Source organism: Acanthopagrus latus, chromosome 21 (assembly GCF_904848185.1).
Source record: "Acanthopagrus latus isolate v.2019 chromosome 21, fAcaLat1.1, whole genome shotgun sequence".
NCBI lineage: Eukaryota > Metazoa > Chordata > Actinopteri > Spariformes > Sparidae > Acanthopagrus > Acanthopagrus latus.
In genome coordinates, this window is record NC_051059.1 from 19,347,130 (window position 1) to 19,364,412 (window position 17,283).

General features: G+C 43.3%; 1 protein-coding gene across 9 annotated transcripts in view; it reads right to left on the bottom strand.

The window, feature by feature from the left end:
- LOC119010968 (pre-B-cell leukemia transcription factor 1-like) overlaps positions 1–17,283 on the bottom strand; it is an 88,479-nt gene that overhangs the window by 34,027 nt on the left and 37,169 nt on the right. The gene's annotated exons all lie outside the window — the stretch shown is intronic.

Genomic DNA, 17,283 nt, shown 5'->3' on the forward strand with positions numbered 1-17,283 from the left:
AAGCCCAGAACCAGATTAAACCCACTCGTTACCGCAGTCTTTGTTCACTTCTGGTGTCTGGTGATGCATTCAGTGCATGAGCGAGGATGGGTGGAGGATTTCTTATGAGAACGGATTACAACAAGATACCGAGAGAGAGAGAGAGACAGAGAGAGAGAGAGAGAGAGAGAGAGAAAAGCTTATGGTATTCATATAGATACTAAGAGGATGAATGTTGGTGACAATGTGAGCATCTGAATGTAGAAGCGGGAAAAACATCACTCATGATCCCCCCCCCCCTTCACACACCGACTGCAAATACACTCTCCCCTCTCCGTCTTCCTCCACCTCTCCTCCTCTTATCTGCTTCTCCCACCATCCCCCACTCCCACCTCCACATCCGAAGCCCAGCGTCGTGGCTTTATCCAACTCTGCACCTTTAAGGCCTCCAGACTCCAGAGGAATGAGCGTTTTAACACCACCATTAAGGTCAGGGCCTAAATTATTGATCTGCCACCTCTATCAGCATAACGGTCACGTAGCCAGTATCACAATCTAACCCTGCCGCCCTCGGCCAGCTCGCTGCAGCTCCCTCAATTAGGGAGAGATTCTCATTACAAAGAGAGACAGCGAGAGCGAGAGTGAAAGAGAGCAAGGTGGAGGGGAAAAAAGAGAAAGAGAGAGAGGTCCATTTCAGACGGGGGGAGAGGGGGGACAGCAGGCATTCTTTACACCCACCCTCCCCGCTTCCCCTCCCATCCACCTCCTCCTCCCCCTTGAAGTCTCCCATCAGCTCCCCAGACAAGACCCAAAGATGACAGGTCTTATCCTCACCAAAATGCGGGCGATAAGGCAGCTGTAAAAGAATAATAAAAGAATAATGCATGGAGGATGAAAGAGGAAGGCAGACAGGGAGTGAGGCAGAGAGAGAGAAGGGGAGAGAGAGAGAGGCAGGCCAGGGAGGGGGCAGCAACATAAATAAAGATGCAGCACAGTTGTGCTGGATCTCCTAATGAATTCGGAAGGTCCTGGATCAATAACATCAGCGCGCTGACGACACATCACAAATGCCAAAGGAGCTCTGCGCTTTGAGCCCAGCCCGAAGAAAAACAGACATTTTGCAGTAAATGTCTGTCCTTCCACGCCACGAAAACGGACTGAAAAATGACCTAACGCATCAAAAATCGTCTTTGCAGATTGAGTAAAACGAGTGTGTTTGTGCGTTTGTGCGTGCGTGCGTGCGTGTGTGATGCTGCTGCTGCTGCTGCCGCGGGGTGCATCAGGAAGCAGGAAGCAGCCTTGATGCTTGGTAATGGAGATGATTTCCACCTAGGAGATGCCGTGATAGTGGCCGTGCTATCAGTGCTATTAGTGATGCCGATGACAGATGGTTTCTTTGTCTCTATTCGGATTTATTTTCGCAGCCGTCAGAGAAAAGAAAAAAAACACACACACAAAAAAAGAAACCACAGCGAGTACATCATTACCCAGTACAAATAGCCTGGAATGAAACGACCCCTGACACGACGGTCACACTGAAGATCTATGAGGGGAAAGAAAACTAGACAATGTGCTGGAGAATGTTTTGGCAAGTGTCTCCTAGAAGTGGATCAAAGCAGACGTTGACTCGGGTCTGTGAAAACGTGCCCTCTCTCCCCGTCCGCTCATACACAATCATGGCCTAATGGCATTCCATTAACATAATTGCCAGCATAACTAGTGTTCCGTGTCTGAGAGCCATTCCCCAACTACACGGATTAAAAAATATTAAAAAAATAAATTCAAAAACGGAAAGATGAGAGGAGATGAAATCGAGCCAAACTGGGACCATCCCCAAAAAAACATATTGTGGGTGTTCAAGCTAGATCCTCTTCCTTCCCCCCTCCCGCCCTCCTCCTCCTCCTCAGCCTCCTCCTCCTCACCCGCTTTTCAAAGCTACAGCCTTTTGTGGAGACCCCCTGGGAAGGCTCTGGCATCTCAAGGAATGTGATGCCAGAGCGCGCGTGTGTGTGTGTGTGTGTGTGTCTGAGGGCACACGCGTACATGTTTGTATGCAGCACAGATAGCAGGTGGAAGAGCAGAGCTTCCTTCAACATGTTGGTTGCAGCCTCGGCGTTCAAAGATTGGGCCCCGGCGCACGCTTCACACCAAACACAACCTGCCAGGCGAAATGAAATTCCCATTATTTTTAATTAATCCCTAATTAAAATATATTACTCCACAGATTCCACAAATCTCTCTTAATATGCAAATGTGGCCAATTCAAGGATATTTACATATCATTAATTAAGGCAGGCACATTCTCTTAGTCTAATGAGCTGTGGCCTGGGTCTGCCAAGGAAAACTAAACGCCGGGCTCAGGAGTGAGTAAGCACAGCCACGGGGGGATGCCGGCTCTCTGTTGAGTCAGGACTATCAACCGTTAACGCCGGGTGAAGTAGACAACAACAACTCTGCTCGGCTCGCAGGAGAAATCCACCCCGAAACACTTTAACGTCGTTAAAAACTGCCACCGGCGACGTAGCTCGCATCTTCTTCGCGCCGATCGCGCCGGGTGGTGTGTTTTTCTCATTCCTGAGACTCAGCGGCCTAACGGGAGAGGATGTGACATCACACTGAGACGTTTCCCGCAGAACTACAAAGGGGTCCTATACGTTATCACTGTCACTACCACTATAGCTCTGCTAACGCCCTCCCTCGCTGGAGACTGTCGACGCGACTTCTGAGGACAGAAGGAAGTCCGATGAGGTAAACCGAGGTCAACTTCTCCCCTCGTGTTTCCCCTGAAGCACCTTTAACTCTGGAAAGTTCATCTCATTCCACATCGCACCTGACAGCAACATACATAATCTGTAACAGTTTGTTCTGTGGCTAAACTGAAGTTATATGATTATAATGATGAACCCATCTGCTACTCGGCTTGTCACGGCTGCACTGTTTTAACAATTTGAATATATTCTTCATCTCTTCTGCATCATTTATTCACATTTTCCCCAAATCCTTGCAGACATGTTTGGTATCTTTGACAAGTTCGGGGCCTCAGCTTGAACTGAAAATCATGTTTTGCGGGTTAGAAGTGAGAGTGGAGCACCGGCTGTTCAGTTGGATGGAAAATTACAAAATGATATCGCCTCATTAATTAAGGCTGCAATTAACGATCATTTTCACTGCCAATAAATCTGCCGATTATGTTCTTAATATATCGATTAGTTGTTTGATTTAGTAAATGTCAGAAGATGGTCAGAAATCAGTGCTGACAAGATGACATCAAATGTCTTTTTATTACTTCTTAATCAGTTTATTGGCTGCTGGAATTTTCTTGGAAACTAGAATTTGACAATTTTGACTATTTTCCTTTTGAAAAAACACCAAAATCAATTAATCGATTATCAAAATAGTTGTCAATTAATCTAATAGCTGACAACCAATCGCTAAATTATTGCAGCTCTATAAGAAAGTCACTTAAAATCACAGAAAGGAACCACACTGTCAAATCTGACAAAGGGATCGACGAGACAGATTAAAGTAGACTTATCACTTTAAGTTGCTGAAACTTTTAAGCTCTACTTTATTTATATTATCAGTAAAGGTCACCTTTAAAGTAAAGTCATTCAACTTTTGAAATTTACAGTGGACTCAAGTGATATTCTGAGCTACTTCTACAGTACTTTTAATATTGCTAATATAATTATTGTTCCGAAGGTCAACAGTCAGACAGTCACAGGAAACCTTGAAGGGTCCTGAGATGATACATTTGATAAAAAAGCTGCACAAATGTATATTTACGTATACCGATGCTTCACTAATCTATTCTGTGAAACACTGACCATATACCTTTAATGGTAACTAACGATTACTCGCATCAATCAAAGCAAGATGTTTCGAGGGAAGAATCTCTCTTCGGGTGAAGTGCATCAGCGACATGTGTCGAAGGAAGAAGTCGTCACATTCTTCACTTTAAAGGTTACGAGCCGAGAAAGGCTGAGAACAAATTCAGAAGTACAGCAGCGTATAAATAAAATAGATAAAATTAGCTCCCACCCGACCAGCTGCAACATTAAATTACTGCTTATGTATTTATGCACCAGCAACTGGAGCGGCACTCAGTAGAGCGCATACCTCCGCCAAGACCAAACAAGCCCCTTTAATTTTAATCATTTTTACTTCTAGTTCTTTAAATGCATCTGCTTTTCATTCTTGTAGCTGAGTACCTTTTGAGTGTAGTCTTGGTAAGCATGAATAAAAGATGCTGTACTGTAGTGAAAGTACTTGATGGTGAATCCTCCCTTCAGCTCTTGTTTTCAATGCACAGCACTGTGAGAGTAACAATTAATAATCTGCAGCTTCTCAATCATGAAAGTGAACAAGCGGAGTGCATCCCGCCATCTTTGCATAGTTGCTACATGGATACTATTCATGAGTATCGTGTTATATGAGGCGCTTTGAAGGAGAGTGAGGAAATGAGGGTGGGGATGAGATGTACCTTGTCCATCTCCGTGTTCTCCCCTTTTTCCAGCTGCTCTAATTTGACACCTTGAGCACTGGCGGTGGTGGTGGTGGTGGGTGGGGGGGTTAACTAGGTGGGGGAGTGCAAAGACACAGTGGAATTCATTAAGAATAGCAACCCCTGTCTCCCTTCAGCCTCCCTCCAACGCTAATGACATCAGAGGTTAGCGGGGAGCAGACTAGCCATGAGATTGGAGGAGGAGGAGGAGGAGGAGGGAAGAAGAAGAAGAAGAAGAAGAAGAAGAAAGAGAGAAAGGAAGGGGGGGCATCAAATGTGTCATAATTATAATAAGTATTTTTTTCGACGGGAGCGTTAAATGGTTTGACGTGCTGCAGCACGTAGGCATGATGTCATGAGGCCTCGTTTCCCTCGGAATCTGAGTGTATTTCTGCATCCTTTTAACATTCACATGAAATGAAAGGTTTAAAAAAAAAAAAACTGCCATTTTGCCTCTGACAGTCCTAATGCACTATGATGACACACCAACAACCAAGTGCAGACCTTCGAAAAACCCATTTAAGCCACACTTTGTAGGTTGGATGGAGTGCAATCAGACCTTTTTCAACATTGTGATTACTACGTAGTGGCACAGTAATCTGTGGCTGAGGAATTGGCTGGCTAATGGCAGTTTCACATCAGCCATCTATAGGGACCTTGCAGACAGGTAAAGTGGTAGTTCCAAGATATTGAAATGGCCAGTGCCACCTGGAATGAAAGGCCTTTAAAAAAAAAGTATTAAGAACTTGTTTTTTTTCTCTCTCTAGAAGCAGCGGCACTGTGCGTAAGATGAGCAGCTTTATCTTTGCAGTCACTTAAAGCATCAAACACCTTGCTTCTCCCGCTCACAGCCACTCTGAAGCTTGATTTGAACCTGGAGGGAAAATGATTGAGGGGCAAGATAGAGAGAGAGAAAAAAAAAAGAAAAAGATTTCTGAAATCCTTGCTGAAACACTGTCCCAAGACCTTTCAAATGCTCATTTCCATTTATCCACCAGTGGCATTTTTCATGACGTACTCTCTGGCAAACTATCTGACTCATAAATCCAATTCAAGCCTATTACTGAAGAACTTTTAAAGCTATCCTTCATTAATGTTAATGGGGTTTTTTAGTGGAGGCCAGTGGTGGTTAGGACTACATGGCTGCTTTCCCAAGCTTGTTTAACAGGCTCCAGACAGAGATGGATGCTCCTTGCAGTCCGATAGGCTCTCGGAGCCATCTATCACCCAGGAGGACCCACCCACAGAGCTGGCGTTCCATAACAAAGGGCAGCCAGGAAAGCTCCTGATTGACAGCTTTATGTGTGTGGTGGCTAGAGAAGAGACACGGTATCTGTTTCTGGCTTCGGCGCTGGCCCCCTCTCCGAAAATGAGTTGTGAAGAACAGAACAAAATAATGAGTGAGCGGGGGAATCAATCAATATGCCGACACATGAGATAAATGAGAGAATCAAACACACACACACTCGCATAAAAAAAACAACAAAAAAAACATCCCTAATGCTGCTGAGTAGGTACAAAACCAATCAGGCAAATGAAGCTGCCCGAGCAACGTAAACCGTGAATGGAGAGCGGTGTTAAGGCATAAACAGTTATTATCATAAAGATTATTACCCTCACACCTCCAGACTCGCTAATTATCGCAATAAACAGCCATATTCTAAAATGTATGTGCAATAAAACCGGCTGCAACATGTAAATACAGATAGCGCGCACACACACGCACGCACAGACACAAATAAAAAAGGATAACACACTGTTCCGCAGTCACTAAATTCCTGCTCCAAAACATTAAAATCTGCACAAACACATGTACGAGCGTAAAGTGCTTTGCTGCTGCCACAGCTGTAATCATTTTACGAGAGGCCACAGTTCCTCTCGGGGCTCTATATATTCTTGAAATGCAGACAAAAAGGAAGAGAGAGGAGGTGGTGTGTGTGTGTCGGGGGGGGGGTGGTGTTTCAGAAGAGACACACTAAATTTGGACAGTAAGTAGTATCACCCCGTCGGCGCGGTACACCGCACATTCGCAACGCCCCATTTAACCGCACACGGCGCTTCCCTCTACTGCCTTCATTTGCATACTTCAGCGGGGCCCTGACGGATGAAGACGGATGGGGCAAAATCAGCCTCACTGAAACAACTGTTTTATCAAGGTTAAACTATCCAAGAAGCTCTTAACCTCCGCGCCTTTATCACACTGCAGCTCTCCCAATATCAATCTATCAATATGATCTTATCAGCAGGGAGGGGAGCCGAAGACGCTCTTCATAAACTCAAGTAATAGGAACATAAAGGAATTTTATGTGTTTAGGGGAGGAGACTGCTAAACATGGTGCTGAAGGACATGTCTAATAAAACAGGCTACAAGGTGGTGCCAGCAAGCCGAATAAAATATAATAGAAGGAGAAGAAGAAGCTCGCCCGGAGGCGCGCGAGGCATGTGTGAAGGCACGAGGTCATCGTTTCAAATCTCACGAACGAACGACTGGCGGGAGCATGAATAAGAACGACTAATTGTAAGAGGCTCAAAGTGAACTTGACACAGACACACTGCCGCTCGAGTGAAGGTGCCTTTTATATAAAAGCAAAAAAATAAATAAACTGGACATCTGCCATTTTAACACCAAGCGTGCTGCATGTCTGCTCAGATTATCTTCATAGATGAAAGACGATACATACAGATCTCTCAGAAAAACTGCACCAAAATAAAGTCAGTATCGTTATGATGAAAATAGCTAATTGCTACATAGGTAATCTATGCTACACTTCTTTAATAAGAAATGAATGTCTAAAATGCGTTCAACTACGTGTCCTCATGTCTTATGTTTTGGTAAAAATCCACTCATAAATAATCTTAGATCACTAAATCAATATTCATTTAAAACCCCATTCTTCAACGCTATGACCACCTCCACCAATTTTATGTACCAGGCTGTAGGTATCACCCTGCTGAACAAACTGTACGGTGTATCGTAATGTTATGCTCAGTAGGATGTCCATATTAAAATTGGCATCATGATTTAACGATATATATATATATATATATATATATATATATATATATACACACACACATCTTTATATTAGAGACTGTTCACCACACTGAAATTCCGATTTCAATGTCTGTAAAATATTCGACAATGGTTCCTCGAATGAGATCATGAAACACTTGTGAAACGACAAGTTACAGGACGCAGGACGTTTTTCTGTTTAATAATAAAATGCATCATCCAAAATGACATCAGAGCAATGTAACAGCAAAATTCACAGAAATTGTATTAATTCTAAATTACCACATGTATCTTTTTCTGCATTACAATCTCTTAAAAGTGAGTCATACTGTCTGTGATCTGCCAATAATATCAGCAAACCAATATATCGTACGGACTCTACTTGATATATCAAGTAGGTGTACATTCAAGAGATGTAATTTTCTGACTGTTCTAACAATTCTCTTTACCCACTTAGTCATTATACAGGCGTCTATGATGATTATGTATCACAAGTTGAATTGTGGTAATATTGTGTGAAAGTACAAATGGTTATCGCAAGACTTTTGTCGCAATATCACTGTCGCAATTTCAAATATCGAGATATATATTGTGTATCGTGATATAGGCTGAACATGCTCGCGCCCCTAATGGCCTAACAGATGGATGATGAAACATAACAGACAGGGAGGATTAAATGTTTTTAAGTAAATACTGTTTTCTTTTCGTTTTTTTTTTGTTTTTTGGGATTTGGAAGTGATGAGTGAGAGAAGACAACATGTGTATACAAATCAAAATCCTAGAGAGTTGTGTTCCTGTCTTCCTGTGGTGAGTACAGTAAAATACAACTGTTCATTACTTCGACTAATTGTACCTCCGGGTGCAGGTGACCACACAGTACATCCTTATGTTTGTGTTGATGTTCAACTCGTAACAAGAGAGTTCTTTGCAAAACTACACGCGAAATGTAAAAAATTACACTTCCCTGTCCAACCTCACGCTTTATCTTCGTCAGTGGGTTACTGCCTATTCACACATTCACACACATATGGCACATATACACACATAAACACACTGAGTGATTACAGGGGAATATAATCCAGCATAAAATTGAAGATAAAAAATGACAGCAATAAACAGAATACAAAAATTGGACCGTGCTTTGGAGAGGATTCCTGCATTTTCTGTTTATCTTAAAATAGTGTTTTTTGTTCATTTGTCTGTATTCATACGGTGAATAAATCATAAATTAGAGAAATGAGTCTTCTTAAAACATCACGCCACAAAAAATGGCCTCTAAAGACATCTCTGACACAAAGGCGGCAAAAAACCTATAGCCATTTTTGCATGGTGCTAGAATTTTATAGTGTTTAAGCTCTGTGAGTGCCAGAAATCATACACCTAATATCTAAAAAAGGATATAAATACAGCAATAACAGCGCTGAGCAGTGACATTTTCTTTCATTCTGACACTACACATTCATCCACCGGGACTTTTCTGGACATAATGTTAAGACCATAACGACCACACTATCACACAAAAAGACAAACGGTTAATAATCTACATTTGTGCACATAAGCCGACACGTATACACAAATCATAAGAGCAAACTACGTCCTAACTTTTGATCTCTGAAGGGTAAAAACTCTGTTAAAAGTGGCTCGGTAATAAATGAACAGAAGTATATAATTTGCTGATTATGCTCAAGTAGAAAAAAGAAAATGACAGCAATTAACATAATTTCAGTTGGAGTTAACTGTCCAGAACTAACACCGCCAAAGGCAAGCTGGCAGACAGACGGCAGAGAGGAAACCCACAGCTTTCGCTCTTTGGGTTCGGATACTGAGATCTACAGAAGAGGGAACCAGCGAGGAGGCATCAGCGTGTTATCAATCCTCATTGTTGTTACTGTGAGAAATAGTTTACATATTTCACCTTGTTAGATGCCAGAAATTTTATTGAAACAGAGTATTTTGATTGTTGCAGCCTCTTATACAGACAAATGTTCTGGTTTTACTCTTCTAGGCAGTAAACTGAATATCTTCACGTTGTGGACACAGCAAGACATTTTAGGACGTCATCTTGGTCTTTGGGAAACACCAATTCCAATCTACTGGGTCGCACCCACATGGCAGTTTTTACTTGCTGCTTGTTTTTCTTTTACAATATACGTCGACATTATAGCAAGTTTTGTGGAGAGTTTTTGTCTCTATTAATACACACTGAGGGCTTCCCTTTTTGACTCAATGTGCCGTCACTACCTCAGGAGCTCATTTAATGGCCCTTATCTGCCTCTCCGAGATGGTCTTTTCTGGTGCCAGGCAGCCAGGCCAAGTGCTGACCTCTGCTAACGCTCGTGCTCTCGCCCCACTGTGCTAAACGCTACCTGTGGTGTCACATCTGCCCCCGGGAAGTGATCCAAAACTGCAGCACCCCGCGTCTCTATAGAGATTCCCCACGGAATTAGCAGCACCAATCCCGAGAGACAGCCTGCCTGCCTATTTCTGCCCCCCCCCACACCCCCCCCCCCCCAACACACACACACACACACACACGCACACACGCACACACACACACACACACACACACACACAGAAACAGCAGATACCACACACCACACTGAAGATTGCCAGCGTGAGGCTGTTTGATTTTGCAGCCACAAAAACAACTCTTTGTGTGGCTAAATTTATCATCGCTCTCCGCCACAGTATTTGTGTCTTTTCTCTACAGTTCGGTATCTCTTCTCTCTCTTTTTCTCTCTGACTGTGTGTGTGTGTGTGTGTGTGTGTGTGTGTGTGTGTGTGTGTCTCTGCATTGTTCTTTGTCTGCGCCTTTCCTTCCAGTGAAGGTGCCGAGGTTACCAAGGCTCATCTGTGGCCCCTTTGTCTCTCACAGCAACAGCAAGGTTTATTAACATAAATTAGAATAGCTCACCGAGAGAGTACCTTGTCGCTATGCGTTACCCAAGGCAACCTCTCCTCCACTCTCAATCCACCTGAGCGTGTGTGTGTGTCTGTGCATGTGTGTGTGTGTGTGTGTGTGTGTGTGTGTCGGTGCATGTGTGTGAAATAAAGAAAGAGAGAGCGAGAGAGAGAGCGAGAAAGAGAGAAAGAGCGAGAGAGCGAGCACACTCCCCTGCATCTAAATGTGAAAGTACTCTGAAACGAGGGAGACACATCCACACCCATCTCTCCCCCTGTCCTGATTAAAATAAATGGTGCTATCTGCACTGCATGACTCACTACACCATGGCATTACTATCAGTAATTGAAACATCCAATCACTACTGAGCCATCAGCCTCACTGCTCTTCCCCATCTGACTTTGTGGCACCTGATTGAACACCCCACTGTATGGGAAGTAATACAGGATATGCCTACTAGTTTATATGAAGAAATGCTGAGGACAAGAGCAGAGATACTGCAGCGAGCAGGGTGCAAGTCATGTCTTTATATGATGATACCTTTGCCTGAATGTATATGTGTCTGCGGGATATAGTTAAATACACTGTTTGTACTTTCTGCCACTAGGGGGTCGATCGAAATGATAACAAAAGGCGTAGTTTGAGGAGGTTGAGTTGTTGTTAATTTGATGTTAAACAAGAAAACCTTCGTAACTCAGATGAAGTAATGTATCAAAAAGTTGTATTCACGTATTTAGTCACGATCGCCAACATCCTTAGTCACTATCTAACGCAGGGTTTCCATTATCCAGTAACACAAAGTTCAACATATTTCAACCTCTCCAGTCACAAAATGTATTTAAGGTGGAATCAGCAGTTCTGGAGAAAGATATTTGATTGTGAGTCAAGAGTTGAACAATTAATTGATACATTATCATAATCGCAATGCAGCCAAGTGAAATATCCATCTCGAAGGGCTGCGATTTTTTTGTTGAATGTAAAATGTGTCACAACACGACATCATAAATGAAGCACTGTGCCGCTACATGAGCTGTGTTTACACAGACAATATTTCTTAATTCTGACTGAAGAGATCAGGTCAGGCACTGGTGTTTACATAACTGGTGTTTTCACTTAAATCATTATGAACCACAAAATGTTTGCATTACTTACCATGTTAATTGAATTACTGATAAATCCTTTGGTGATCAATAAACAATTTATGGAAATAACAATGTTCTGTACTTTCATAAAGGAAAAAGTCATAAGGTGAAGGGATGCTTTAGGAGAAAGTCATTTTCCCTGACATTTTACAAGGAGGCAGCAGCACCTCTTAAATCGGATATTTAAAAAATAACTTTAACTGATAACAAATAGCTTTAACTACATTTACATAATGTTAAAACCCCACTTTTGTGTTGTTTCTATTGCTGTGGTGGTCATGATGGTGAGGAGGAGGATGAATTAAAATAACAAAATCATGGGGGACATCTTTGTAAATCAGTGGGCGCTCCTGGGTACAAAATTTAGTCGCACTTTCTCTGAAAACCGAAGCGGAATGTGACAACATGGTCGCAGTCTGGAGCCCAGATATGGTGTTTTCTTGTGTTTACCACTGAAGTAAAAGAAACTAGAAGATGTAAAGGGGATATGACTCCATTAACAAAGGGCACTATTACCTTTACTACAAATTCAGTTTTCCTCTGGGTTTGAACATTGCTGGACACCTCTGGGATTACACAGATTAAAACAAAGCAAATGCGTAGTTGTTTTAAGACATTCTAATGCTGAAATCTAGCATATTATACCTTGTGTGTGTATGTGCGCGCGCACGCGCGTGTGTGTGTGTGTATCCCACTCAGCATCCTAAGCAGATATCCGGGGAGAGTCGGGTAGCCTCATTGATTGGTGTTGATTCCATCTGGGCAGCGAGCAGCGACTGACAGTGGATCTAAGCCGCTGCGAAAGGCAACCATTAATCTTGGTCCCGTTTAAGCAGCATGTATTAATTTATGTCATTTTTACTAAGTCAGTCAGGGAAGAGCGCTTGCCATTTTATGTTTGACTGTTCATCGAAGTCAGGGGGGTTCCTTTGTACAACCCCAGCATGCTGCCAACACGCCACTTACATCGTAGTGGCAGGGTGCCAGAGAAATGAGATCCCACACCTCGAATTAAAGGTTATCAGCTGCCAGGGCAACCACCTCCATCAAAGAGCCCAAGAAAACCTGAGTGTGCGAGTTACATATTTTTATTGTATGAAAGTCAACCAGAGGAGGGGAAAGAAGGTGACATGTAACCAAACAGATTTATGAAAAAATAACAAAAAATACAGTGTAATTCAGAGGTAGTTGCAGCACACAGTTGGAGCCCCATGAACATATCAGTAATAAGATCTGCAGGTGTTTCAACGGCAACAATATGAGGATATACGCGTCCGGCGGTCCTACTGCGTGAGGCAATTCCTCGAGACTGCGGAAAATCCAATCAAATCCCAACAGCACCAATAAGAAAAACAATGGCTGAGGCAATTGCAACTGCAATAATGTCACCAGAGCTGTTTTGTAGACACTAAAAGCTGCTCCAGAGACAAACATCTGATAAAAAAGAAACTCCACTCTGCCACAGAGCAAATTTCCTCTCTAAAGCAATTTTATATTCGATAAGTGGGAAGGCATTCTTAGTGTAATGGATCCGAATATGATCTCTGTCAGAAAACTAAGAACACAGCCTTTGTATAAAAGCCCCGGTTTGCAGGATGGCCAGAACTGCTGCATCAGATAACCAGACTGAGGAGTGACGGAGACAACTATAGATAGAGATGCGTTCACATTCCTCCTGAGGAGGTGAGCCGACGGATCTCTGTTCCTCCGTCCTTTCCTGCTGCTTCCCATGAAGGTGAAATGTGGGAAAAATGGATGCAGAGGAAAAAATAGTCCTCTGAACTACTTACTCTCATGTACATCAACATCTTTAATTTGTTTAGAGGCTTTAAAGAGACGGAAAATAGCTGCTATGTCTGCCAAGACCTACCTATGCCCTCACAAACACGGCAAATGCACACACGCACGCACACACTCCCTCGCCATACGTCGACACACAGAATATGACCATTCCACAGCCAGATCTGTTATCACGGCTAATTACTACTCCCACCTCAGATATACAGGGCTGTAATTAGCCTCTTAAAACATGATTAACATGTCTCAATTAAGCCAGTCAACATTTGCATAATATATTAGCCATCCTAATTGCGAGTGAGTTTACATCAGAGGACAGGGAACAGCAAAAAAAGAAAAAAAAAACTACACACTGTTGCTTCTGTAGCGCGGTGATAGTGAAGTTTAAACATGAATACAGAGGAAATGTCAGTGGTTAAAGTGGAATCCAGGCTATTTATGTTTAAAAGATAAACTCAGAATCACCACATCTCTGCTCAGACGACTCGTAAAAAATATATTGCATGTTTGTTATTATTCACTTAGAGGAACGTTTCTGTTTAAGTGGAGGAAGAGTTTCCTATAAACTCGCAAATCAAAGCCCGGCAACATTTTCCCAGGAAAAAACTTCAGGTTCCTTTTTTGAAGTTATTTATTTGAAGTCATTTATGGTGGGGGGGGGGGGGTAGAACAGACAGAGTCCTGTTCGGCCTTATTTCCGTGGAAACTAAAACATGGGGGGATAAACTGCTGCTTCGGCACTTCCAAGTCGGGGACAGATATACAGTCTCCCAGCTAGCGCGGGGAAAAACCAAGGACATAGCCATTAGTTTCAGGACAGCGCCACATTGGAGACTAATGCCTCCATCTGTCACTGGAGATGAGAGGAGAGTAACAAAGAGAGGCAACACTAACCCCTGAACTCATCATGGACAGCCATGTCAATTAAATACTGAAAAACAGCAGCACTGGGAGCCATAGTGACCAGTCTATCCACTGCTTCATGGGAGCCCGACTAGCACCTCCGTCAACGTTTAATGTTAATGTCGCAAAATATACCATAAATTGCAATTTGACATTTTATCACCTTTTTTTTTTTTCAAGCCTACCGACTACAGCGGTGAATTAAAGGATTAGTGAGCTGTCCAGTGAATTCACAGCTGCTTTAAAGTGGCACTATGTAGCTTTGGAGAAGAAATACAAACCCAGAAATGTTTCTATTTACAACATAATAATGAGGTAATAAGACTAAGTCAGAAAATATGTATTGTTTTCCAAGCTGGAAAATAAGGGCCACAGGACACAGTCTGAAGACAGAAAGGTGTCAAATAGTATAAAACAGTATGAAATTGTCCCTTACGGTGAGTTTGTTTATTCATCCATGAAAACAAAGAGTTTGTTCATTTAGATTGTTCAGGCACAAAAACAAAGTCAGTCCAAGAAGTTCTTTCACTTCCGATTAATATTTCTTCAAAACACAATACAGACACGTTTTGTTTTTTCCAGCTCCTCCAGTGTGACGATTCACTGCTTCCCTCTGCTTTCTATCACTGCACAATCAACATTCTTTGCATTTTCGGGCTGCTGATCAGATAAAACGAGACATCTGAAGGTGCAACTGTGACCGTTTTTTTACACCTTCTTCAAACACAATCAGTCATTCAAACAAGAATGTAATCAGATGAATTAATGATGAATGCATCTGTTAACTGCAGCTCGTCTTCAAACGGCGCACTTTAACGATGAAAAAAAAAAAAAACACTTAAAAGTGACCGGACCAACACCGTCACGAGTATCTAAAACCTGTGTACGCGTCTAATTAGCAGTTTGCAGGGACCGACTGATTCAGCAGGTCTCCAGCTTTGATAAGTTCAAGCGGTGTAATGCATTATCCGTCTGATCACATTAGTCATGCAGGAGCTCTCCATCTGACCCGAGCCTGCGAGGGGGTAATGTGAGGCTGCTGACACAGAGTGGCCTGACGAAACAGTCCCATGCAGGCCCACAGATAGAGAGACACAGAGGAGAGAGAGAGCGAGAGAGAGGGAGAGGGAGAGGGAGAGGGCCTGAAATCTGACACCCAGAAACACTGACTTGGTGTCTGGCTTCTCTTACTTAGTCAACCTGTACGTGCCAGCTTCCATCGGCGTAATGGTTCCACACAAACAAAGACGCTCTCCAAAAACTCTCCTCGCAGGATGTGAAGCAAACACAGGAAAAGTAATGCTAAGTGCTCTCAGGAACTGTAGAAACAATGATGACAGTTAAAAAGAGAGAAAGAAAAAAAAAAAAGAAGTGGGGGCCGGCAGTCGGAGACGGAGACGGGGGGGCAAAACATTTTCGTGAAACACAACACCGGCGGCCGAAAGGAACGTCTGTGAGAGGTAACACAAGCCTCCGCCGTTCGCTTCTCATATCCCAGCATGCAAACCTGAGCTTGTTTAAGCTTGCTAAATACTCTCCCGGCGCGACACGAGGCTCGACCCCGGCACAAATATACAGGCGGAGGGGTGGGGTGGGGTCATCAGTTAAGGCCTGCTCTGTCCGCTATTGGCATGCACTCCCGCCTTGTTTGTCAGCTGCTTGCCAATGGACACCTCGCTGCTGCAATGTCCCGTATTACCGCTGTCAACACTCACACGCCCGCGATATTCCACGAAGAGGACGCACATGTGAATAACTACATGCAACACATGATATACGATCTGGAGAAATGTTTCCTCCCTTTCAGCAAAAGGTCGAGGCGAGGGGCTGCTTTCGAGCCCGAGCCGCCGTGCTCGACTCCTCCTTGCTAAAAGACACTCTGACTGCAACAATGTAGGAAAGCGGGGAGAAGCTGACTCTTTATAAAGAATATAAAAAAAGGACCTGACAAATTACAGGCTGTACTCGGCGCGCATACACTGCACTCAGCACATTTGGCTGTAAATGCCATGGTGAAGGTTTGAGTCATTTTCTCTGTCACTGCAGTGAAAGGGATTTTCAGTTTCGTCTGCACAAACCTCCTATGGGCGAAGATGAGCCGCAGCTCAGCTCTTCAAACGCAGACAGGGGAGGACACAAGCGAGGCAGCCATTAAGTCTCGATTCTCACACAAATTGTTTCGTGGTTATTCTTAAACTTTTAAATGCCCTTTCTGTCTGTTCGCAAAAAAAAACAATGCAGTCCATTTAGAGCATGCTGATTTGTGGTTTTTTGTCAGCATGTTTTTCAGCTACACGTTGGGTAAATATAACTGAATCAATAGATTCTTATTCTTTTTTTTTTACAGGAGAGAAAATATAAACTGCGTTGAATTATGCTCATTTCCAAACTTGGTCCTAACCGAGGGGGAAGAGAATTTGCAGGCCGAGTGGGGGGGGGGGGAGCTCTCTCTCTCGTCAGGAGCTCTGTGAAATGCCGGTTGCCAAGAACGGTGGGAAGAGAGGAGAGGCAGGGGGGAAAAGCCAGGAAAAGGTCCAAGTCACTTTGTTCTTCTTTTTGGAAACGAACTCTGGTTGAACCCAGGGAGACGCCAGACAGTTTACAAAGAGCCAGGCATTACTCTCTCACTTTTCCAAGCCTTGCAATTTAGAAACAGGGCCCCAGCCTACTATAGCTTCCTCCTCACAGAGCACACTCTTTAACCTTTTGTGAATTCTGGTGAAATTCCCAAAGTGTCTGCTGCTTCCTTCTACTTCCTTTTTTTTGTTGCAAAAACCTGTGCCAAACTCTGACTCACATGTATGAAATGTTGGCAAAAAAAAATCAAGGAGAAAGCGGTATTGCCTCCAACGCGAGCCCCTCGTGTTTGTTTTCACCTGTCATGGCTGTGAATGCAGCGACGGCTGGACAAAGTGACGAGGCTTCTCTTCAATAACCTCAAAGGCGGCTTCAAAGTTGTGTTCGCAGATAAGGTTATATTGGATCTTTTGTTTTATTTCCTCCCCTTCGACAAAAAAAAAAAGAAAAAAAAGAGCACGACAGC